This window comes from Ambystoma mexicanum, chromosome 3q (genome assembly GCF_040938575.1).
Source record: "Ambystoma mexicanum isolate Mex_15411 chromosome 3q, UKY_AmexF1_1, whole genome shotgun sequence".
Classification (NCBI taxonomy): Eukaryota; Metazoa; Chordata; class Amphibia; order Caudata; family Ambystomatidae; genus Ambystoma; species Ambystoma mexicanum.
The window spans coordinates 263,263,274-263,289,924 of record NC_090926.1 but is presented as its reverse complement, the minus strand read 5'-3'; the positions used below and the strand labels follow the sequence as shown (position 1 = coordinate 263,289,924).

At 46.7% G+C, this 26,651-nt stretch overlaps 1 protein-coding gene across 2 annotated transcripts in view; it reads right to left on the bottom strand.

Moving 5' to 3' along the window:
- The window catches only part of DNAJC14 (DnaJ heat shock protein family (Hsp40) member C14), a 215,996-nt gene extending 196,270 nt beyond the window's left edge, over positions 1-19,726 (bottom strand). The window contains exon 1 of one of the 2 annotated variants that reach the window (XM_069653711.1): positions 19,627-19,726. The gene's annotated coding sequence lies outside the window, so the exon portion shown is untranslated. The remainder of the gene's footprint in view (positions 1-19,626) is intronic. The other variant, XM_069653712.1, reaches the window with a different exon arrangement.
- Between the last annotated feature and the right edge of the window lie 6,925 nt (positions 19,727-26,651).

The following is a 26,651-nucleotide window of genomic DNA, read 5'->3' as shown; positions in this document are numbered from 1 at the left end:
AGGCCAAAAAGAAGATACCCAAAGTGAAGGATCAGGAAGAGAACCCAACACCAGCACCTCCATCTTGTCTCCATTCAACTTCAGCCATTTGCGGTTCATCCAGTCCCCCACGGACACCATGCACCGCCGCAAGCACACCACCACCTAAGTCTGATCAAGATCTAAATGGATCCGAATCGGAGTGTCGGCAGCATACGAATAGCACCTGATGGCGAAGGAGCGGATGAGACACACAAGAGGCCAGGTGTAAATATTGAAGAGGATAGGAGACAAGGCAGAGCTTTGAGGGACACCATAAATAACAGAGAAAATAGTAGAAAGAAAAAGAGGAAGTAATAAGAGTCTGAGTTCTCTCGGCCAGGAACGTGATAAACCAGGTGTGCACCTGGCCTGAAATTCCAACCTGAGCCGGGCGGTCAAGCAGGATGGGGTGGTCCACGGTGTCAAATGCAGCTGACAGGTCTAGTAAAATCAGGGCACCAAGCCCTCCTGCATCAACCAGCCTAGCCATGTCGTCAATAGCTGGGACCAGGACACACTGTTCACCAACCAGGTCTGAAACCAGATTGGGCAGGATCGAAAAGCCCCGTTGATTCCATATAAGACATTACCATGGGCGAGACCAGACTCAACAAGTTTCATAAGAAACGGAAGTAGTGAAATAGGGCGATAGTTCGAAGACACCAGAGGATCCAGCAAAGGTTTCTTAAGTAAAGGAATCACTGGGGAGGGCTTAAGTTCAGACAGAATAAAGCCTGTCTGGCAAGAGTTGTTAATCGCACCCGTAATCCCACATAGCATCTCATATCTCATCTATTGTCAAAAATTGCCCTTCCGGGAACAAAACCCTAAAGCAGGTTATGTTCAAGTGCTTCATGCAGCCCACATATCCCCTCTCGTTAGGAAATGCAATCCCTGGGATGTATATAACTGGGAGGAACATAGACTTCCCTCTTTGTTTTGCACTCAAGACGGTCCCACGACCTGCAGGTCAGTTCCACCATGTTGGTCACCTTCAAGGTCCGATCAGGCGATGTCAGTACAATCGCTCTCAGAAGGATTGGGGCTGCCAGAGCCCTCTCCACATGTCTTCTGTCCGCTTGATCCCCAAACCAATAGAGGAGAAACCTTACCTGGGCACCTTCATAGTACATTTCAAAATCTGGAAACGCCAGTCCCCCCGCACCTTATCTAATGGGGCCACCAATTTCACCCAGGACACTCGCACCTGCTTTCCCGCCAGATGAACCAGAGGATTTCTGAGCATAGCTCTCTGAAGTACTTGTTGGGGAGTGACAGGGGCACGTTATAAAACACATACAAAAAGCGCAGAAGTAGCACCATTTTTACTAACGATATCCTTGTAGAAGTTTAGTGGCAATTTCATCCACCTATTCATTGATGACCTGACCTTTTCCAGCATGCTTCGATAATTGCGCTTGTATAGTTTATCCGAGGATTGTGCAATATTTATTTCCCAAGTATGGCGTGTAGGTCTCATGCCATTGGAATCCATACTTATCGTCAAACTGTCTACTACCTGCTTCCGCCCTGGGCATGGAAAGGAATCTGCACTTCTAGACCTCAAGAACCAGCTTGATGAGATTAGGGATAAGGGAAATTGCACCTTGCTCTTCCTCCTAGATCTATCTGCAGCATTCGATCTGGTCAACTATCAAATCCTCTGCCAACACCTCATTACCCATGCCAACTTCTCCCCTCCTGCCATTGCATGGATTGCCTCCTTTCTGGAAGGCAGAGTCATGAGCGTCTTCCCAGACACAGCCAATGCCTCTCCCATCACCTGCAGCGTCACTGAGGGGTCCTGCATGGCCCCATTTTAGACTCCCTCAGCATAGCCTACACCAACTATGCCAATGACACACACATTCTGATACCACTCTCAGGTAATTACCCAGAGGATTCCAATACTCTCAACATTTACTCCACCATCCAGGCATGGATGGCAGCGAACCACCTCTGTCTAAACAGCAACAAGACTGAAATCCTAATTGTTGGCTCTGCCTATTCATAAGTCTCTCAATTCTCAATACACCTCCTTCCAGATCGACCAGTGCGTGATTCCAGTCTCAGTAAAGACACTCTGCATCTACCTTGACGCCTCTCTAACCCCAGCCAGGCAGGTGAGCGCCATTACATCCTTGGCAGCTTACGCAACCAAAGTCCTTAATGCAGCCAGACCCTTCCTCACAAAAAACTATTGTCTCACCATCGCCGGGCAGTCATTGGTTCAAAGTTAGACTACTGTAACGTCCTCTTTACAGGCACTTCCTCTGGCAATATGAGAAAACTGCAAATTGTTCACAATAATCCTTTGAGAGCAGCCCTGAACATCACAAAACGAGAACACATTTCCAATGCCAGAAGGGAAGCTCACTGGCTGCCCATCCCGAACGGATTTACGTCAAAACATTGTTCATTGCCCACAAGTGCCTCACCAGTACAGTGCCTCCTTACCTCACACAAAGAATCACTAAAGCCCATTCCCTGAGACCCACTAGGACGCCCTACTCAGATAGACTCCTCATGCCAAAAGTGAGTAGATTTAAAGCGGGGCTTCCCCTACTGCGCTGCCAAACCCTGGAATGACCTCCCCCACTCCCCGAGGGCCGAGAAATTCTACTGGGTCATTCGCAAAGCCCTCAAAACCAAGCTCTTCTAATCTCCCCTGTCTGACCACCTACTCAGCTCTGTTTGACACCCTAGCTCAGTATGCATGACCAGGATGTATGTAACACTTCCACTCTGCAACCATTGTAACCCCAAGTATGCTCCCAGTTTACTTTATCCTTTATATAGCGCAACACGCACCTAGGCCTCAGTGCGCCGACAAGACAGAAGGACAATAGTACAAAAGCATAACAGAGATGCACAACATAATCATTAAAAAAAAGGAACAGCATGACGGGGAAAAAGAAAAGAAGTGCTAAAACTTGCAGTACAAAAAAAGAAATCATTTCACAATAGTTCTTAGCTTGGTATGTGGGGACATGTTCTACAAGTTTATATTTTTGTTCAAAAACAACGGTAAACTACTTAATCCACATCCAATAATAATGTAGTCCGTTTTCCAGGGAACACCAATTATCAATCTGTGACCTCCGAAGGACTCAAAATCTTTTCACCTATACCTTGTATACTGTCTGACTAATTGTGTCTCCCCCTACTTGTACGTGCAACAGCGCCTCAATGCCTCGGGTTGTATGGGTTTCCAATGAGTCTTGGTTGGGGCCATAGAAATTATTCCATTTGAATATTCGGCCATGTATTGACCCATGTACCATTAAGGCATGCCCCTCCTGATCCTTAACCTGCAAAATCATTCGGAACCCAACCATATTTCGCAACAGTATACACATACATCCCTGGAGTAGGAGGAAAAATAACAATGACAACCCCATCCTTGCCCAAATTTCATTTCTCTCCCGGGGGTCAAATGAGTTTCAAGAAACGCTATGTCCACTTGATGACGTTGCATGTACTGTATAACCTTCCAGCATTTTGATGGACAGTTTAGGCCCCCCGACGTTCAACGTCATACTTTTAGCCATCTTGTTGTGACAATTTCCCAAAGTTTCCCCAATATGAAGACTGTAGCCGTGCAAGCCCTCCACACCCCCACCACCCCCAGCTGATTTGCAAAGCAAGGCGGCACCGGAAACCACTGCATTCTCCCAACTCCCCTCGAAAAACCCAATCCCCGCCGATCCGCACCAGCAACCCCAACACACCTGTTACCCGCCCACCCGCCTCCGCCCACCAACAAACGTGCTCACGCATGAGGATACACCAGGGCCCAGTCAGCCCTAGTTATTGTACATAGCTCTGACTGACAGTTGCTTGTTTAATCATTTTCACCGCTAGTTGCAGACATCTAGCGTTTGTTTTGTGGGGGATTATCCCTTTGTTCATAGTTTCCTCTGCAACGTGGCGCTCTAGGTGGCGATTCCAGAAACGTGTTTGTTTTCTCCAGGGTGTGGAAAAACAGCCATCGTGTTCCACTCTCAGTTTGGCGGGGAATAACACTGCCTATTTAATGTCTCTGTCCCAAAGTCCTTTCTTAACATCTATATAGGTCTTCCTGGATGACTGCACCTTGCCGGAGAAGTCTGGGAAGAGAAGGATCGATTCGATTCTCCTTGATATGTCAGGGAGCCTTTCTCCCTAGCTTTTCCCAGGGCCCCATCTCTATCCCGGTAGTCGAGCAGTTATTGGTCTCGCTGGTGCCCCAGCCACTGGTCTCTTTCCACTGGGGATGCAATGGGCTCTCCCCACAATAAATACCGCAGAGAAATATTTATTTCCCAGGATTTCCCTAATAAGGTCCTACACCATTGTCTCCATGTTGTGCTGGTCCGCTGCCTCGGGCACCCCTATAATTCTCAGGTTGTTCCTGCGGGACCGAGATTCAAGGTCATCATGCTTGTCCGCCAATTCCATGAGCGCTCTCTTAACAACGGCTCGGTCTCTTGTGGCAGTATGTTTTTCATTCTCGATAGTGGAAACCCAGCCCGCGACCTCATCTAGGCGCTCTCCATGTTTGTCCAGGCGTACCTGCAAATGGTCCACTTTGCATGTCAAGGTGTCCATCTTCCAATCTAGAGACTGTATGTATGCTTGCCTGCACTTGACCAAGCATCGTTTTGATGTCGTCGAGTGCTCCTCCTGGGTCCAACCCGGGAGAATGAATTGCAACTTCGACTGTTTGCCAGATTTCTGTGATTTCAACAGTGTCGCTTTCCGTTCGTGCTGCTCTCCCCGTTACGGTCGTGCCTCTGCTGTGCCTTCCCGGGGCCACTACACTAAACAAGAATATATGTAGCCCTTCTGACTCTGCCGTTTTGCGTCCTCCACCGTCTCACTGTCCCTCGCCTTTGGGTCTTCAAGGTGTTGGGATCCACTGCCCACAGTATCTGTCCATGTATTCATTTCCCTAGGTTCAGGGCCAGCACAACAACCGCTCCCCTCTCCCGTGTTCTACTACGCTTGAGGGAGTGAGGGGGAGGTGCCATCGGGAGCCAGGCACCTGCAGACAGTTTCTGGGCCTTCTACACTGTCTCTCATCTGGGGGTCACCGTATGGGTCGGCGCCCCAGACACTGGATTAGATGTACACTCAAAGATGGGCCCAAGTTAATCGTAGGCTCCTGTCTAGGTGGTACGTTCACTCTCTCCCTTGGTTGTCCAGGTGTGCACAGGCTGGCCTCCCTGGTCCGGGCCCTGCTCTTGAATTGGGACCTGTATTGCAGGATTACGCCTCCAGGGATGTGTACCACAGCAGGTAGCCCCCTATGTTCCAGTCCACATCTGGGTGGGAATGGGGAGGGGGGTGGGGGGAAGAGGCAGGAGCGGACCTTAGCAGCACAGTCTCTCCCATCCTACAGCGCAGCACCCCTGCCTAGGGATGGACACTCTGTTCGCCGCACTGTGTTCTTTACCCGTTGCTGGGTCAATGTCTCCAGCGTGGGCTGCTCCCAGCTGTGCCAATAGGTGCCCAGGGCCTTCATTGCTGCACGCCCTTAGGCAGCGCTTCCAGCGCATTCCCTATGCTCACCAGCGGTCCCCAGGCACACGGTCACTGACAGCTAGTTTGGTCTGCTGCGGTGTCCCAATCCAGCATCCAAACCTATGCTTCAACTCAGGGCTGTGCTCTCTGCTCAACACATGGGCTGTCACACAGGCGCTGCGGGACGGCCTCCTCCGTCCTTCACTCCGGCGGCAAGTCTCTTGCACCTCGCGTTGGACCTGGCAGGCCGGATTTACGTTTCCACACAGCCAGAGTCAGTGCTTCATTCTCCACCATTGAGGCATGCAGGTCCCCCAGGCTCCCTACACGTTCATGGTCCACACCATATGTCCATTATGAATGTGGCAGGTCGGGTTCCCTCAGTATTTATCCTGGGGCTGCTTTGAAGCTCACAGGACTGCAGCCATTTTGTCTGGGCCCTCTAGCGCCCTCCCATGTTACAATAATACTTAACGATGTGAAAATACAACCAAGTCTTGCAGTAAAAATAGTAAGCTTGGCTTTATATATTCTTTCAGGTGAAAGCCTAATTAAAAAGGCATTTGACGCACCTGTGCGATTGGAAACACAGACTGGTGGTAAGCATGATTCAAGTTATTAAGTTATGAGAGGATTGCAAATTAGTAATAAACACAGCACTAATTCAGGCTGTTTTTATATTGTGTTTCAGGCAACTGGACATTTTAACATATTGAGAACAAGGCAAAGACCAAGTGAATTAATTGTTTGGCATAGAATATTTCATCTGACAGATGTGTGTTTAAATCCCCTGAAGAAGTTCTCAAAATATCTTGAATCTGTGAAATGAGAATGAAGCATGTTGGGTTATATTATCAGCTATATGAAGATAGTTGAATACTAATGAAAGATTCTATATGTGAACTGCAATACAGTGATTTTTCACAATCGAAAATGTTAGCCATTATCTTTTTAGAATCCGGCTACAGTGTAAAATCGATGCACAAGTCACTTTTGGGATGCACTAGTCCCTTTTGGATTAAATTGCAATATAATGTGTTTTTAGAGAACCGTACTTGTTGATTAAAGATTCTTTAGAATTTTAAGGTGGTCTGTGATTATTGATCACATTTAGAAGTCAGGAATATTTATCCTGGTTTGACAGTGCCCTCTATCAATTTAGGCTCTGCCAGTGCGTTGCCGTAAACCACAATTTATATACCAGAATGGTCTATTGTGTAATTATATATTTTTTCAGGGACGACCCCCTCTGTTTTCCCTGAAGTCTCTCTAAAGTTGAGTGTGCAGTTCGTTGCACTGCAAATATCTCGGAAACCGTGCATCTTAAGGCCGTGAAACGTGGTTTTCGAGGGACCACCAGTTTTGTTTCTTGTGTCTTGACCAGTCCTTCTACGACCACATTTATGTTTCACCGGTTCAGGCAACCGTCTAATGTGTGAATGTGCTGAAATCCAGGGAAATGGTGGGTTGTCCAAATGCTATGTAGCCAGTCATGTCCAGAGGGTCCTAGCAGGTAACTATGCAAAATGTGGTGCAGATTGGTGAAGCGGTGTGGAATTGGATAAGGAATAACGCTCTACCACAAACCTATCACCCACACATTTTCACTTTTATAAATCTAGATATTTAGTTTTAAAATATTAGTGTGTTTGATTTGTTATAAACCTTTCACAAGGAAACAAAAATAATTTACACAGAAATCTCTAAAGTAACACATTCAACACAATATCAAGACTTAAAATTCGATATCCAAAAACGTATATACAAAAGTGATTTGCCGCAAATGTTAATGTAGCCAGCATTCTTTCAATTGAAAAGTTAGTTCATCATGTACAAATCGCTTAAAGTGGCTTGTGTAAACAAGATGTAAAGAGGAACATTAAATAAAAAAGTTCAAGATTGTCAATATTAAACTGACAAAACCTACATAATATATCTTCTCTGGGTCTTTTTGGCCTACATAATATATCTTCTCTAGGTCTTTTTTGGCGACTATCGATCTCCATAGTTGAATACAAATCGAGTTTTAGGCACATAAAAGGAAGCATTCACTTTTGTTTCGGAAACCTGCTTAGATACCCAGGCAAGATTTTAAGAGTGTTTTCCTTCACCATTGTATATGAGAATAGATTGCATTGGCGGACAAGATTCCTGGCTGTAATCCAGTTCCAAGCTCTTGGCCTGAACTGGGTTTTCGAGAAGATCCTACATAGTTAGACTCAAAGGCTCCAGGATCATTTTACAACCTGGTATACAACTATTGAGTGCTGGTGATTCCCTGCAGTGTGTTAGTTGATACAGATCCATGTATAAAGAATTATCAGGGGATCCAAAATATAAAACAAAGACAGTTGTTTCCAATCAATGGTGGCTTGGATCGAGAGCAGGCCAAGCTCATGTCTACATGATGCAATGGGTCCCGCGTTGGATAGGTTCAGAAATCTTTTCTAGAAATCGGAATCCACTTTAAACCAATTTATGGATGCAGTTCTGCCCCATACGTTATTTTTGGTAAAACCTGTTGATTATAAAACCTAATGGTGGGAATAATGGAGAATCTGTCAGATTTCCTGTTCATTTTCTTCACATGAGCCTCTAGGGGAATGGCTTGGGAGCAGATCTTTCCCATGCTATCTTCAGAGTTTAGTACATATTTAACACAATGGGTAAGTGCTGTGTGCATCTCATGTGAAAGTTAGATTTGCAGTGCATTCTGTACTCGCTCCCCATTCCCCAGCGGTAGCTCCTGCTTAATGGGTGATGCCTAACAACCAGGTGCTGGTTTTAGCCCCTGTTCATCAAATCTGGGTCCAGACTGTAAAAATTGGCAATAACAGGGTTTGTTTGTTTGTTTGTTTATTTGGTATAGCGCAGAAACCAAACCCGAAGGGGTAGCTGGGCGCAAACAGTACAAGGTTGCTTAAGAACTTAGTTACAGGAGAAATACACGTTATACATTCGCAGTTAAATCATGAAAGTGCAGTTTATACAGTTCACATTAGATCAACGGTAAGTATAGTGAGAAAGCAACGGGAAAAGAAGAAAAAAAGAAAAAGAGGAAAAGTGCGGAGCTAGGGTTAAGTCTAGTTGATCGGATGTCATTCAGCTGGTTGCAGATATCTAGTGTCTATGTGGGAGGGGGAGGTCCAGCTAAGTGTCATTGGCACGGATCCAAGTAAGGACTTTTCGCCTGAAACTCGAGTAAGGTTGGTCCATTCTGAGATCCAAGGGGAGTTTGTTCCAAGTTTGCGCAGCTATGATTGGGAAACTAGTGCCGCCGGCTGTACTCTTTTTGAATCTAGGCATCACTAAGGTGAAGGCGTTGGTCAGTCTAGTGGGACGGTTAGAGGTTCTCTTGTGGATTCTGTTGGCCAGATAAGGGGGGGCAATGTTGTTAAGACATTTGGATGTGAGTGAGAGTATTTTAAGGGTGATCCTGTCTTTGATTTTTAGCCAATGGATATTTTTCCTAAAGGTGGGGATGTGGGCTCTGTTAGGAATGTTTAAAGCTACTCTGATAGCGTTATTTTGGAGAGTTTGTAGTTTGTTAAGGATATACTTGTTAGAGCCTGCATAAAGGGCATTGCAGTAATCCAGCTTGGATATGATGAGAGCATTAGCTAATGTGATGCAGCTAGTCTCAGTTAGGAAAGGTCTACATGCTCGGATCAATTTGCAAGTATATGCCGTGGAGGATGCTAGTGAGTTTGTTTGCTTTTTGAAGGTGAGCGCTGAATCAAGATAGACCCCGAGGGTTTTGACTGCAGGCATCACTTTGATGACGTTATTGTCAATGTTGAATGCGGCATAGTTGGGGTCAAGTTTTTTGATAGCCAATGCTGAGCCAATGATCAGTAGCTCCGTCTTGTCGTCGTTCAGGCAGAGGCCATGGGATGCCATCCAAGTCTGAATGAGGAGATATATCTTATTTACTAAGTCCGTGTCTTCCAAGAAGTTACCCGAAAGGGGGATTAGAATCTGAGTGTCGTCTGCGTAGTTAGTGTAGATAACACCCAGTCTGTCCAACTTATCAAACAGGGGCTTAGTAAAGATGTTATACATCGTCGGAGAAACACATGATCCTTGGGGAACACCGCAAGAAACTTGTATGGGATCAGCGGCTGCTGAAGGTGAGAAGACTCTCATTGTCCGGTTTGCAAGGAAGGATTGTACCCAAGCTATGGCATCACTTGAGAAATGAGCGGCTGAGCTGAGGTGATTGCATAAGACTGCATGATCTACCAGGTCGAAGGCCGCAGATAGGTCAAGGAGGAGTAGCATCGCTGTTTTACCATTGTCCTTCAACTCGTCAATTTGGGTCTTGAGGTCAATCAAGGCTGTTTCAGTGCCGTGAAGGGGACGGAAGCCAGATTGCCGTGAACCTAGTAAATTGTTAGTTTCTAGGTAGTCCTGGATTTGCAGGTATTTGCATGGTTAACCATGATCATAGGTTTGGGCGTTTTCATTGAATTGACATGTAAAAATCAATGTAGACGGTAACATGCACAGGCACCTCAGCCTCAAATATGCACTACGGCTTCACACACACACACACACACACACACACACACACACACACACACACACACACACACACACACACACACACACACGAGAATTTCATATGTACATACATGCAAACCACTGCTTTTCACATGTGCACACACTGCCTTTCACATGCATGTAAACGAGAGCCCATCACTTCCAATGACATTGAAGTCTGAGTGTCGTGCAGAGCACAGAAAAGTTGGGCAAAAGAGTGGTAGAGAAGTGAAATAGAAGGCAATTCATTTAAGAAGCAGAGAAGAGGTGCGAGAGCGGAATGGATGAAAGAAAAGGGAGTGATACGAGTCGGAGGGATGGATAAAAGAGAAAAGTGAACACAGAGGGGGTAGAAAACCGAGATAAAATGACAAACTCGGGTGCAAAATTTGCATTAGCCATTGGCTAGTAATATTTGACTCTTGGCAAGTAAGAAATGGTGTGCTGTGTACAGAGTGCAAAATTTACACTCACCACTGGCTAGTGATATTTGGTTCTTGGCAAGTTGGAAATGGTGTGCTGTGTGTATCTATTGAATTCGGGTGGCAAGTGACGTAGGGCTTGCTATTCGCTTCCAACTTGAATTTTTCCCACCAGATATTAAACTTGATCAAACAAAAGCGAAAAATGCAGGGGGACACAGCAAACAGGACAGACAATTAAAAGAACGGCCAACTCATTTAGTCCCATCCCGCCAACAGCCCCTTTGCAATATTTACCTAAGAATTGCTAGCAGACCACACAGGTAGAATCCCAGACTCGTGTTGCCAGTTTACATCTCTAACATTTTGGCGTCGGCCAGAGACTGCATTTCTTTTTATATAGGCTATGTGTGATGTCAGGGAGCGTGGAGAACAGAACAACAATGTGCTCATATCCCCTGAAATTATGTTGCAGTTAGTGCAACATGATTTAGAAAATGAAAAGCAATGACTCGTTATTGCAACGTGAATTGCGATGCAATACTGCTTATCTTATGCCTTGAATTTCAGACTTTCAATAACCCTAAGCAGGGCACTACAGTGCATCCCAGCAAGCCAGAGCAATCAAGACTATGTGAGATGCCCACCTCCAGACACAGCCCAGGAGGAGGACAAACTAGGGATTAGTATTGATGCAAGAACATAACGTTCCACATCCCTATGTGTGCAGGATAGCTAAACACCGCTGGAATTTACGTGAGCCATTCGAATTTGGGAAGAATCACTATGCATCTCAAGAAGGCTGGATCAGCAGGCTTTCCTGGGCATCATTAAAGACTTACTGAGGAAACATGTTGGTTCCACAGAAAGAAAGAAATGCAATCTTGTTCACCAAGGTCTTTCTATTGTGAGGTGTATGTATCATATTGAATAAAAAAAGATTACACATGCTCACTCTGAATACTCCATTGCAGATGAAAACTGCAAAGAGGATCACCCGTTTGATCACGCTAGGGGCTTTTCCAACTAAGTTCGACCTTCAGGATGCTTACCATTACATTCCAAAACACAAGAGCTTTTGGAAATATTGCAGGTTCGATGTGCAGGAAGGCCATTTTCAGCTGATCGTGCTCCCCTTCGGTTTGACATTGGCTCCAAGGTTGCTCACAAGGATTATGGCCTTGGTTATAATGTATTTATAGCTCCAACAAATACATACAAATCCCTATTAAGAGGACTTGCTGATCCGTGCCAACTCATTCCACTCGTCTCTGTTGGAGAGAAACTGTGTGCATTCAGGCGTGAAATAATTCTGCACCTTGGTGAATTCGAAAAAGGCTCCTCTAATATCCAAGTTGATGGAATTCATAGGAACCCTATATCGAACAGAGACACAGGGAAAGTCTTTGTTTCACCCTCACAAGCATGGAAACTCTGGACAGGATATCCTATCTTTTGGGCAATAAGTTAGCCTCACCAGGAGCTTGTCTCTTAGGACATGGCTCCAGGTCAGCATTTATGTTCATGGTGCCTTGGGTAAGGGCAGCAAACAAAGTCCCTGGTGGGATGTAGCTAGACCAAAGGCATGCAACCTACGTCCGTACAGATGTTTTAGCCTACAACTCCCATCAGCCCTTCTACACATAGTCAATGGTGAAGGACTGCGAGATTTGTAAGCTAATTGATTGATATTTTATTTCTATCGCGCTCGTACACAAGTGTTTCAGAGCGCTGCAAGGGAGGGGAACAGGGGAGAACAGAACAGCGATCTTACTAGGCCCAGTGACATTGAGAACACGCAAGTGCATGGGAGAGGGGGAGGGGAAAAGTGCATGGAAGGGGGGAGAGGTGGAAAGTGCGAAGCAGAGGAGAAACAGATAAATAACAATAAATAAATAAATAATAAAGGCAACAAACAGTTGTAATGCAGCCAGCAATTTGCAAGTGCTAGGTTTAAGGCAGCAGACCGGGTAGGTCCGATAAGTGCAGGAAGAAAAAGGGGGGGGGGCTGTATGGGTACAGATACATACCCCAGTGCAAGGGGTGGCCCGGAGGCAGTGCGGGAGGGTGACAGGATGAGCAGGTACCTGGGCCCAAAAGACAGAGGGTGGCCAGGTGCACGGTGCCAAGAGACAACAGATCAGCAGGGGAGAGGGGGAGCGAAGGCAGAAGAAAAGAGGAAGGTCTTGAGGTGTTTCCGGAACCAGAGATGGTTCTCCTCAAGTTTTAGAGTGGCAGGGAGGATGTTCCAGAGGGAGGCTCCCGCCGAAGACAGATCTACCCCCAGCTCGTTTCTTAGAAAAACGACTGACCCTGTGTGAGTTGGAGGTAGAGGAGTGAAGAGCTCGAGAGGGGAGGTATTTGTGGAGGGATAGCTGAAGGTATTTTGGACCCAGGCCCCAGAAAGCTTTGTGGACAATGCAGAGGGTTTTGAATTTAATCCTTGCATCCACTGGGAGCCAGTGAAGAGATTTCAGAGCTGGAGAGATAGGTTCCCAGGGCTTGAGGCCAAAGACAAGTCTCGCAGTCCTGTTCTGGATTAGTTGCAGAGGGCGGAGAGTAGAGGCAGGTAGATTTAGAAAGAGGCTGTTACAATAGTCCAAGCTAGAGAGAACCAGAGCTTGAGATACAGAGCTTCTGGGGGAAGGAGAGGAAAGGCAGAGTACCTCTGAGGAGGTGCAGTCGGAAATGTGACTTTTTAGAGACCTCAGAGATGTGGGCGGAGAAGGAAAGGGTGGAGTCAAAGATGACCCTGGGGTTCTTAGCCTCGCAGGTGGGGGCAGGAGGGGGGCCAAGGGAGGCCAGCCAGAGAGTGAGGGGAAAGGATGGTGACGGTGTGCTGATGAGGAGGATCTCCGTCTTGCTGGCATTCAGACAAAGATCATGGGCGGCACACCAATCTTGGATGGCAGTTAGGCAATCAGAGATGAGAGAGGGAGAGGAGGTGGCAGAGGGCAGTCTGAAAATGAGTTGAGTGTCGTCAGCGTAGCACTGGAAATTTGAGCAGAAAATGGCAATGCAGTGGGCGAGAGTTGCCAGGTATTGGTTGAAAAGCCAGGGCGAGAGGTTAGACCCCTGGGGAACACCACAGGTAGAGAGGAAGATAGATGAAAGGAAGGACCCAAGTTGGACCTGGGAGGGTCGATCTGAGAGGAAAGAGGTCAGCCAGGCCAGAGCTTGATCAGTGATACCCAAATTTTCACGGAGACGGTTGAGCAGGATGGTACGGTTGACCGAGTCGAAGGCAGAAGAGAGATCGAGGAGGATGAGGACAGAGGGAATGTTAGAGTCAAGGTTGGTGAGCAGATCTTCACGGATGTTTAGGAGAGCAGTGTCCATGCTTCTGGCAGCTCTGAAGCCAGACTGGTGGTCATGGAGACAGCCAACAGAATTGGAATGAAGGTTAAGCTGAGAGATGGCCAACTTTTCCAGGAGTTTGCCAAGAAAGGGAGTAATGGAAATTGGACGATAGTTAGCTGGACACCTGAGAAGAGGATGCACAAAGGAGTGCTTCGGAGGGGAGGGGAAGGATCCAGAGGCAAAGGAGTGGTTCCAAAAATCAGCAAGGGCCGGAGCGAGGGTGTCAATGTGGTCCTTAATGGTTTTAGAGGAACAGGGATGAACCTGTTTTGAAGAGGCTTTCATAGATCGGACTTGTCTAGCAACCTTGTCAGGGGTGAAAAGAGGAAAGGACGAGAAGGATCGTGGGAGGGTGGCTAAAGGAGGGTCAGCAAGCGCAGATGGAGAGGGAAGAGGAGGAGTGTGGGTGGAGAGGGTGGACAGGATGTCCTGGGTTTTTTAAATTAAGTGAGAGGCAAGGGCATTGCAAAGAGCCTGGGAGGCAACAGGAGGGGTAGAGACTGCAGCAGGGTTGGCCAGCTCCTTGCAGATCGGCCGAGTTGTTAGATGCCACAGAGACACGAGCTTGAATGTGGATTCTCTTCTTGGTGAGGACAGAGAGTCGGTATTGCCTTTGTAGCAGGCGACAGGCCAGTTTGTCAGAGGATGAACAGGAAGTCCTCCATTTCCTCTCAGCTGCCCTACACTTAAGTTTAAGTGTAGCTAGGTCAGAGTCATACCAGGAATTGCACTTGGCTTTGGACTTCAAACGGATCCTCATGACAGAGGCAAGAACATCAAGCGTATCAGAAATTGAAGAGTAGAGCAGAGACAGGGCTGTATCAGGATGAGAGACAGCCAAAGGCGGGGGGCGGGGGGGGGAGTGGCGGCAAAAGCCTCAACTGACACACGCTTCATGGGCCGGATGTCCGAGAAGGTAGGTGGCAGTGTTGGGGTAGGCTTGACTTGGGGGGGAAGAGAGGGAGAGATGAGATGAGAGGAGGGAGTGATCGCTCCAGGAGAGAGGAGTGGTCAGAGGGATGGGGAGGGGGAGGTCAGAGGAGATCAAGACATCAAGTGTGTGCCCTGCAGAGTGAGTCGGGCCAGAGGGGAGGATGGACAGGGAGAGGGAGTCGCAGAGGTCACAGAAGAGTACAGAGGAGGAGGAGCAAGGAGAGTCTAAATGTATATCTAGGTCACCGAGGAGGAGGAGTTGAGTGGTAGAGGCCAGGAGGGAGGAGGAGAGGTCTGCCCACTCAGAGAGAAATGAGGTGATTTGACCAGGAGGCCGGTAGATGGTAACCACAGTAAGAGAATGGGTAGGCGAGAGAGAAAGCCTACAGACAAGGCATTCAAAAGAGAAGTAGGTCTGAGTGGGAATGATAGAGGCAGGAATCCACTCAGGAAAGATCAGGGCTACCCCCCCATATATAGATCCGGAGGGCCACAGCTTGCTCACCAATGCTCTAGACAAGTGGAACCAAGCATACAGAGACTTCAAGCACTTCTTTCCAGTGACCCAGCACAGTCGGATGATCCTCCAGTGGTGCCAGAGATCAGGATCACTGGAGAAGGGAATATACCTTGACTTTACTATACTTGTAGTTTTGACCACAGATGCCAGTGCGATAGGGTGGGGTGCACGCTGCATCACAGGATGGTTCAGCTGGAGTGGCCCATACTCCAATCGGCCCATCTTCAAACTGGAAGGAGATGGCATCAGTGAAACTGGCATATCACTTTCTACCCATCTTGCTAGGGACATCAGTGTTGGTGAGAATCAACAACACTTTCACAAAGACCTATATGAACAGACACGTGGGATTAGGAAAGTTCTCTTTAGGGGGGAGTTACTTCCCAGATTATGGACTGGGTGGAAAATCATGTGGATTTCCTTCAGGGAATCGGCATTCAGGGTGTCCTGAATACTGAAGACGACTAGCTGAATTTGTCCTCCCACTCATCCCTAGATTTTTCTCTGTCCAAAATGAAATTCTTAGGGTTCATCATCAAACTCTTTGCAGTCAGCTCCAATACCCAGGTGACTTGTTGCTTGGGGTTCAGAAGCTCGTGAAGTGGATGCCCTAGTCAATTGGTCTCTAGCAACTCCACCATTCTGAAGTTAATTTCCCCACCCTCTCGATAACCCTAAAAGTGGCAACGGCTACTCTCTGTAGGCTGTGACAAGCTGTGACTAGCAGCCTGGAAGTTGTAAGGCAGGGTCTGAGGAATACTGGCCTCTGAGTAGGAGGCAGATTTGGTTCGCCATTCTGGATGCCTATCCCCATGCAGTCTTGTAACCACTTCTTGATTTTTTGGCTCTGGTGTGGGTCCATGGGTATTCAATCTTTTTCCACAACAGTCTTTTTTTAATGTTTTGCTTAATAGCTTTAATAAGGGCTGACCGATACCATCTTAAAATCCAGTCAGCAGCCATTTGGGCCTTTAGGTTACTGTGTGGCAGGGTGGAGATTGCAGAATCCCTGGTTCCTAACATGTTCATGTCCTTTACTTTACTGAACCCTCTTTGAAAAAGTAGGTCTTCCACTCTGCGATCTACCACTCGTACTCAGGGCCTTGTAACTTAATCTGCTTGAGCCTTTGGGCAGGATTGAAATCAAGAGATTGTTGGTCAAGACATTGTTTCTGATGGCTGCACATTCTTTTTCACGCGTTTTGGAGCAATTGGGACTTACGTATGTAGTAACCATTGCTTTCAGTTCTTGACAGAAGTTTTGAGTCTTTGTCCCAGGCACAAGATTTTTACCAAGGATTTCTCCCGATTTCACCTTAGGTAAGGAGGTTATGTTACTTGGATTTATACCTCTGTCTGGCCTAGCAGGCAGAGAACGATGAGTCGTTGTTCTGGTACGGTTTTTTGGGGGAGGTGTGCGTGGCTATATTGGCTTCAGAATATAGAACTATCCATATCCTTTCTGTAAAAGGCCCATCGGAAATCCTCTAAAGGGCTCAAGGCTTATTTATTTTATTTGAATTTGTATCCAGCACTGCCCCAAGAGCCTTACAGGGTTCTTAAGTTCAGAAGGTGGAAAGTAAACAGGAAGTAACAAGTTTCAGGACAGGATAAGAAGAAAGGCTAGATAGGCAATGGCAGGGGAGTTTTTGTGGCTGGATCATGTGTGGGGAAAAGGGCATGTTTTGTCGTTTTTTCTGAGGGTGGTGATGGAGGATGCAGATGTTGAGTGGTAGGATGTTTCCGGCTCTGGGTGCCCACTGGGTCAATGTTTTGTGTGTATGTTAGTTTGCAGAGTGGAATACGTAGGATATGTTGGTTACCTTGTCTGGTGCTAAATTTCAGTTTGTTGTGGAGATAAGCACTGTATATACAATGCAGAGTCCTTTAATATTAAATTGCCATTCTTATAGGGTGCATTCGAATCACCATTTCTACAGCATATGAAATGCAGGGTGATTCTTCCTAGGTCAACCATAGGGGTTTGGGCATAACGGGCTGAGGCTTTCGGGTTCCATTAGTCAATGTCTCTAGGGCAGCAATCGGGGCTTCAACTTCTACTTTCATTCGCCACCACAAAACCGATGTGTTGTTGTCTGAATGATTGGTTGGTACATATGCTATTCAAGCAGGCTTGATTCTTTGAGAGGGTGACACTGAGAGGCTATTAAACACAGGGTTTGCGTACAGTCTTGCTGTTTTGGTCTTTATGTACAACATGTCACAATTGTGGGTATGTCCTCATGAAGTGAGGATTGGGAGGAGGGATGGTGTCCATTGGGGGGATGCCGTGTATCATCATACATAATCTTAGTTATTCAGGATCCCTTTTCTCGTTCAAATACAACCCAACAGGGCTGTCGCTTTACCTGTTTGGGATGTGTCAGGAGGTGACTGATGCCTCAGTAACCCTTACAGGTCAGGTGGGGTGGGGTGTTAGGGCGCATCTGTTAATTTATTTATTGTTATTTTTTTAACAGTCTGGGGGAGGTGCGGAAATGCATTGAAATTAGCATTTGGGCAACAGAGTAGACCCTAGGGTGACCAGATGTCCCGGTTTTGCCCGTGACTGTCCTGGGATTGGGACCTCTGTCCCCCTGTCCCCAAGAGTTTGTATGTTTTAAACGCTCTTAAGATGGGTTCGAACCTCCAACGTTCCAGGAACAAGCCTCATGCATTAACTGCTTGCACCACAGAGACAGGCTGAGAGAACAGCAAGATATGTAATGTCAAACAGAACAAAAGCACCTTTGCTATTCCTCTTTACATCTTTCTTTGTGTTATGATATATGATAAATACCCAGAGGTTTCGAAGCGTGGACCTGAGGATCGAACCCGTGTTGCTCTGTGTCGTTTTGCTTCCAAGGCGAGCACGTTGCCCCTGAGCTATCCTCCCGAGACAAAGTAGTTGAGATGTTCAACATTTTGACACTAAATATCAATAACAGTCAAGTTAATTGAATTATGTAGTTTAATAGTTGTACAATCAGTATCATGCTTGGTATAAACGTGCTTTTATCAACACTCAAAGCGCACCATTTGTATGTATTTACTGTGTGAATGGAGGTGGGGGATTCAGGGCTGGCGTCCTTCTTTTATGTTGTTGGCTGTCCTGGTTTTTTGTCTTGAAAATCTGGTCACCCTAGTAGACCCTGAGTAATGTGAATTACCCGAAAATCTTTGGCATTTCCTATCACGTCTAATACTTCCTCTCGACACCATACATTTACGTCGGCAATATGCCTTTCTCTCTCTATACAATGCGTTCCCGTGCATTCCTCTCTCTATAGAATTCGTTCCCGTGCATTCCACTCACCAACAACACATTTTCTTCCAATTCCGTTACATCTTTTATCTAAACATGCATTCTTTGAATTATATTCCTTCATCACCTTACACACATTTTCTATAACTTTTAAGATGTTATAGAAAAGCAGATGTAGCACTTCCGCTTTCCTCTTTTCATCATCTTGAAACTGCGCCTCGATGCCCGTGGGCTGTAGCGCGCTTTACAAATCCAATAAATAAATCATTCACGTCCCCATGGCAGAACTCCCCCCAACCCACACCCAAGCGGTCTCGTCTTTCTTTCCTCTTCATATTTCATTTTCTCCTTCGGATATCCAACTTTCTAGACGCTAAATAAACATCCTTTCCTGTATATTGACACTCATTCTGATGTAGAAAGAGTCTAACTGCAGGTCTACCCTGTCGCGCACACATCGTTAACCCGAGAAGTGCTCAAGTAATGTTTTGTTTTCAGTACATCTGGCTACTTTTCATATTGTAGTCAGGAGAGGGGGCTCGGCTTGCTGTGTAAAAAGAGGGAAGTGGGTCAGCCTAGTAAAAGTGCAGCCTTCTACAAGAACGACAACACCACCCTTCAGGAAGGAGACCCCAACCTTCCAAATCAAGTATGCCATCGCGGCAAAAAGTGTCTACCCAAGAAAACGAAATGCGTTCCCAAGGCAAGTAGACATCAAACCAAGAAAACAACGGTACCCCAACAATAGATCCCCATGAAAAACAATCTCCCAGTAAAAGGTGAGCGGCGCACATCCCCCAAACATAAACATATGTCTCCCTTTCCCCCGCCCCAGAGCATAGCCAATACGTGTATTCTCTGGAATTTGACACTTACAGGGTTTATCAGTAAGTGCCTTTTCGACAAGAAGGTTCGTATCGTTCGTTGGCAGTAGTATCCCCCAATACGTTACAAGCACTACCCCCACCACTTGAGAGAAATGCCCAAAGCTTCAGAGAAAAAGTGCACGCAACCTAAATCACTGCTGCTTTTGCCACACACCACTGTATGGGAATTACCTTATTAATCACAGATTTAGATTTGTATAAGTGCCCACCATCTGCACGGTAGTGTCTAGTTCCCATCCGAGAAACGGACCTTAGTTACGCCCCGTCTTTCCGTCATCACGTGGATTGCACGTTCAGGCGTCTCTGGAAAGTCACGTGCTACAGGATGCGCACTTCATTAACGTGTCCTCTAGTCTGTGCAAGGTCTGGCACGAGCGGGAAGAGTGGCGCGGCTTAGTACTTGAGAAGGGAAAGTCAGAGCTTAGGTAGGGAGGCAAAATTGGGGCTCCTGTAACAGGAACTAAAAGTAGCTCCTGGGGGTCAGGGATGTTACTCAGACCAGGAGCTACTCAGCATGACACTTGCTACTAAATTTAGACTCATAAATGCACTTGTAGGTGTCATGTTAGTGAAACGGAAGGCATGCACACGACAAGAGAAATAAAATAAACAGATCGCAAAACATGCTGATTTTGATTTGAATTTTTATCGTTTGGACCTCGACCAGTTGCTATAACAACTTCAATTTCATGTAAAAATGAGCTCATTACAGGCCTCCACAACCTTTCAAAGGCAGTGGCGTCTCCAGGAATCAAATTTTGAAGGGGGGGGAGGGACAGATGGGGCCACAGACAAAAGTAGGGGGGCCGCCTATAAAAGGCCAATGCATATAGTAAAATGAGCAATTATTCTGTAGTGGATACCAATAAACTGGTAACTGAGATTTAACGACTACAGCGCCGTCCGCTGTGCATGAACTTCCTGGGACACCTGCCTCTGCTGCCAGATACCCAGCTGTTGCCTGTTATAAGGATAGGTGTCATATAGTTGTCTATCACACCACAACTGATCAGAACACACACCTTAGGTCTGCGACACACACACACAGCCCAACCGCGCATACTACTGTGAAATATATAACCGTAAATTACACACCTGCAGTCTCATACTGGTGCGACAGTGCTCACCGTGCTTATGCAAGTTCCTCCCTGGATAATATCCTGCCACTCGTCTCCTTGTCATATACCAGCATGCTGTCTGTTTCACAACTAATCTCTCACCCAGTGATCTGTAACTCACATGTGCTGAAAGTCATATACGTACCATTTAGCCAGAGGCACTAAACTGGCATTTGCAAAGAAGAGGGGGCTTATTATATCTCCCTAATTCTAAGGCAGGCCCGGTGGGATAAATAGAAGGAACTCAGCCAAAGGCGGCAGTAGCCCCAGCAGAAGCAGCAGCAGCAGTGCTCTCCGCTGCAACGATTGAGGGGACATTGCGCATTTCAAAGAGTGTCAACAAAACCGAATGCTTCCTTGGTGGAAGTGAAAAAATGCATTATGTCTTTGTGTATTAGCAGGGAGGAACATCTTATATTGTATGTTTTAGGTAGCCTACGCTTGTCATGCAAGGTCTTCCTGCTGCTTGAACTGGAATGCTGTAGTCTGGCAACTTAGATATTCTGGCATTTTGAAATCTCAGCTCACCCTTCTCCCCAGCCACCTTCAGTATCAGGTCCCTGTAGTGTCCTTTCAATGACGGCTATGACCGGCATGCCGGAACAGGTTTGGGCAAAAAAGGTGCAGTGTGTAGTAGTTGCTCGTGCTTCCGCGAGCTCTTGTCTAAGGTTCTACAAATAGAATGTTGATGTGAATGTTCGGGGGGTGACGGTTGGTTGAGAGAGAGTAAGGAGCAGGGAAGAGATGATGTACGGAGTTCGGGTTTGAGAAATAAATACTTAATAACTTACCTGTGGAGGTCTCGTTATTACACTGGCGACGAGGATCTTCAAACCCGACCCACGCGCCTTGCCAGCCGTACACATCCTCTGGTACCTCAGCTGATTTCTGGGCTGCGCTCCCGGACGTGGTCGAGCGCGGCTCCCGGCGTGAAAAGTGTCAGCTGGGCCAGCGCTACCTTGCCTTCAGCGGCCGGCCGAGCCGCGCTCCCGGAGGAGGTCGAGCGCGGCACACGGCAAGGAGTGCAGCCGTGTTACGGCTGAGCGGCCGCTGCCACAAGCAGAAGATCCTGCCGAGCCGCGCTCCCGGAGGAGGTCGAGCGCGGCACACGGCAAGGAGTGCAGCCGTGTTTACGGCTGAGCGGCCGCTGCCACAAGCAGAAGATCCTGCCGAGCCGCGCTCCCGGAAGAGGTCGAGTGCGGCTTGCGGCAGGGTGCGACTGTGCCGTGCGGTGCACAAATATACTGGAGAGCGGCACAGGTGAGAGGAGGACCCTGGGAGGGGGCACAGTCCGGCGTTCTTCGTAGATGAGAAGACGCAAACTATACACGGATGCCCTGTTGTTCGGCTCCGCCCACCACATAGGAAGTTAACGGAAGGCTTCCTGTTCAAGGGTGGGTGTGTCTACATTACTTGAACTGCAAGGAGAGGAAAGTTAACTACTTGTGTGCCGACATTAGAGGTACTGCGCTTTCTATTTTCTACAAAATATAGAGGAGGGAAGTGACTGGAGCCTGCCTTTAACAGTATTGTGCATATGTGAAGGTGGAATATTCATCTTGCTAGTCTGCCGTGTTGAACATTAACCCGTCTGATATTAATCCTTGTGCGTATGGCCGTGTTCCAATTAAAGTATTGGGATATGAGTGGGTTGAAATTGAATTTCATGGCAGAAAAGCCAGAGGAAAACTGTATGTAGCTTGTAAGGGCGATCCGGTTATTGGATGGGAGGAGCAGGCTGCTCTAGAGATGGAGATTCGACCTGGCAAAGCTGTCCCGGTTTTGTGCGTAAGCAAGGAAAGAGAAGGTAGTTTGAGTGAAGGAAGTGTGTTGTCAGCCGATAATCTCCAAAAGAAATTTCCATCAGTTTTCTCCTCCGTCCTGGGCAAGTTGCGGGGTTTCTCACACAAGATCGTGCTCAAGAGGAATGCTGTTCCCGTTGTGCACAGAGTTAGGCGTGTACCAATCATGGCACGTGAAAGTCTCCAGACAGAACTTAAAAAGCTGATGGAAGCTGGTGTAATAGAGGAGGTAGAGTCATCAGAGTGGTTAGCCCCGGTTGTATTGGCACGTAAATCCGATGGTGGTATGAGGATGTGTGTTGACCTAAGAGATTTGAATTCAAGTATCTGGATAGACAGGCATCCCTTACCGAATATACAGGAAATGCTTTCACTTGTGGGAGGGGCATCTTGTTTCTCCACCTTAGATTTGTCATCTGCCTATCACCAGGTGGATTTGCACATTGAATCACGACCTCTTACATCGTTCATTACGCCATTTGGAGCTTTCCGTTTCCGGCGTATGCCATTTGGTTTGGCATCCGCCTCCGCTGTTTTCCAGCGGGTGATGCAAAAGTTGTTTTGCGGAGTGGATGGTGTGGAATATTTCCAGGACGATATCTTGGTGTGGGGCAGGTCACGTGAGGAACACAATGAAAGGATTCTACGAGTTTTGGGCATTTTGGAGAAGAGTGGTTTGACGGTCAAATTAAGTAAGTGTAAGATAGGGGTGGAGAGTGTGACTTATTTAGGACACACGCTGGATGCCAAGGGGATACATCCCAAGGCTGAGTTGGTGAAGGCGTTATGTGAAGTATCTCCACCCACCAGTAAGGACCAATTACGGTCGTTTTTGGGATTGGCCGAATATTATAGTAGGTTTATTCCCACGTACTCCGACAAAACTGTGGCCATGAGAGCGTTGCTCAAAAAGGGCGTACGTTTTGAGTGGTCAGGGTCATGCCAGCTAGAATTTGAAGGCTTGAAGGCTCAAGTGGACCAGGCTCCATCGTTAGCTTCCTTTTCTCCATCTAGGAAGACGGTTTTGACAGTGGATGCTAGTGAGTATGGTGTAGGGGCAGTTCTTGAACAGTGTTTTGATGGATCGTATCGCCCCATTGCTTTTGCATCTAGGGTTCTTAGTGAAGCAGAACGTAGATATGCTGTCATAGAGAGGGAGGCCTTGGCAGCTGTCTGGGCATCCAAACATTTTAGAACATTCTTGTGGGGAGTAGAATACACATTACGCACCGATCATAAACCCCTAGTGCATGTTTTGACATCTAAGGGTTTGTTCCAGGCATCGTCTAGAGTGATGCGCTGGATGGCAGACATGAGTGAGTATAATTCTAAGGTGGAGTACTTACCTGGCAGTAAAAATATGGTTGCAGATGGTCTATCTCGTTTTCCCCGGCATGATGTAAGTGCGGAAAACTCAAAACAGGCTGTGATGAGTGATGAATATGTGTTGGTGGCCAAGGTGTTTCCGGCAGTAAATGAGCAGGAATGGGGTAGAGAATGTGCGATGGACCCTGTGTTGAACAAAATCAAGACTGCTCTTACTACAGGTGCAGGCAAGGATGAATTGGACAAGTCGTTCGGACAAGTATGGACAGAGTTGTCTGAAGGTCCGTGGGGCATTGCCAGGGGTACCAGGTTAATACCACCTGAATCTCTTAAGGCCAAGTTGGTGGAGTTGGCTCATGAAGGGCATATCGGGAGATCCATGACGAAAAGAAGGCTGAGAGAAGGGTATTGGTGGCCCAAGATGGATGAGGAGGTTGAGAAGGTAGTTAAGGATTGTATGGCTTGTTCAGTCAGTGATAAAAGTAAGACAACGTCGCCCCAACCCGTACAGCCTGTGGAAGTGCCGCAAGAGGTGTGGTCAAAAGTGGCAGTAGATATTATGGGTCCCATGGACACCTTGGGTGGAGGTTTCAGATATTTTGTGGTGTTAGTGGACTATACCTCTAGGTGGGTGGAGGCCACGGCCTTGTCCTCGGTCACCACTGAGAAGGTGATTGACTTCTTGTCAGCAGTGTTTGACAGGGAAGGGGTTCCGGCTGGAATAGTCTCAGATAATGGTCCCCAATTTGTATCAGTCACCATGCAAGAGTTCTTCTCCAAACTAGGAATTCGTCACCATAAAGTGGCTTTGTACAATCCAGAGGCCAATGGATTAGTTGAACGGATGAACAGGTTTGTGAAGGGGGCAGTTCAGTTGGCCATCGCAAATGGTTTGCCGTGGTGCAGTGTGGTGACTGAAGCTCTAAAAGCCTATAGGGTTACCCCTTCTTCCTTTACTGGAGTGTCTCCTTTTGAGTTAATGAGAGGGAGAAAACCAGGATCTAAACTAAGGGTGGCCGCTCTTGGGGGTGGTGTACAAAGTTGCATCAACATGCAGGAGGTTCTTGACAAAGTGCGTGTTAAACAATCCAGTTTTTGGGAATCTCAGCTTAAAAAAAAGAAACCCCTGCGTGTACAAATTGGTGATCTTGTAGTGGTGAAAAATCCAAGATTTGTAGCAAAGGGTTTGTCCAAATTTATGGAACCAAAAATTGTGACCAAAGTAGGTCATGGATACGTTAAATTGCAAGATGGTACCAGATGGAGTTTGAGGAGGGTGGTCCTTGTTAAGGGAAAGCTGGCGGGTACTAAGGAACTGTGTAGTGAGGGAGGTGGTGATACAATAGGAGTTGATCCAGATTATGCCTCTGAGGATGTGGTTCCCCTAGAGAGGGATAAGGATATGGCTGTACGGGTTGGGGAGGATGCTCGGGTGGGGCATGGAAGGAGGCAGGTGTCTGCCTCGGAAAGTGATGATGTTGTGCCATTAGAAGGAGCTCATTGTGCTAAAGGGATGGATGTACATTCTGAGTGTGATTCTGATAAAGGTGCTTTTGGTTTGACTGGTGTGGATGCAAGGGTTGCGGAGGAGTTGTCAGTGCTCGCATCAGATAATGCAAGCATAGTTCCACACGGAAGGGGACAGTGTGAAAAGTCTGCCCTTGCGGAATCCTCCAACCAAGTGAATAATCGCCCAAACCGTATAAAGAATATTCCAGCCAAATACAAGGATTTTGTTTTAGAATTTGCAGATGATTAATGCTTGGACTGTAATCAATTATCAATGTTCCATATAGATAAATATGCCTCTTATTGCATATTAAGGATTCTTCCTGTCCAACCTTGCCTTACCTATGTTCATAATTAATGAATGTTCATTATGGAGGTTTACAGGGGGAGATGTGTAGTAGTTGCTCGTGCTTCCGCGAGCTCTTGTCTAAGGTTCTACAAATAGAATGTTGATGTGAATGTTCGGGGGGTGACGGTTGGTTGAGAGAGAGTAAGGAGCAGGGAAGAGATGATGTACGGAGTTCGGGTTTGAGAAATAAATACTTAATAACTTACCTGTGGAGGTCTCGTTATTACACAGTGCGCTCTTTCCACAAGAAAGGGACTAGAGAAGGCTAGGTGCCGGATTATGGCTACTGACATACATTTTTCCAGGAACATCTCAAGTTGCCTTCCAGAGGGCATAATTTTTTTTACCTCTAATCGCTTTCATTTCTTTTTCAAGGAAATGAGATCTACCACACTGATGAGCGAAGGATTTACAAGTCTGCACTGCACTCTGCAGCCTTTATGATCACCGTCCTCTAGCACCCCCTACCCCATCAATGCTTGTTTTTAACGGGAATTCATTGCAGGGAACAGATGAGAGGACACATTGCTTCAAAATCAAGTGCCTGAACGCAATGATACAAGATTTGAAAAACTGGTACTGGCTGCCAAAACTAGTCTCTCTACATAAGTGGCTGGCATGTTTGGTGAGGCAAAACAGTGATTTAGTCAACACTGTATACAAAAAAAACCTACAAGTACACTATGATGTGTCGTCATGCTAATGTGTGGAATCGTCGTGATTTCTAATTATTTCTTGTCAGGATTGCTGCTCTCATATTGGGGCTGGATCAATGCAGGTGGTAGGTACGTATGGACCTGGTGAGATTACCTTGTGCAGTGCCAGTAATCACTTCCAAAATGCAGAATATATGAAGTAATCACAACTTTTTAGTACTCCTGTTTTGCCTTCCCTTGATTGCTCAACGTGCCATTTCTTTGTGATGCAGTAACCTTATTGATAATTACGGCTTTGTTAATTGTACACTCATTTTCAAGACGTTTTATTTTCTAAATTGACAGAACACTGTTCCTCTCGTTTACTCACCCTCCATTCACGCATCTTATCCCATGACACATGTAACAGGTTTATCATTTCTGGTGTACGCCCACT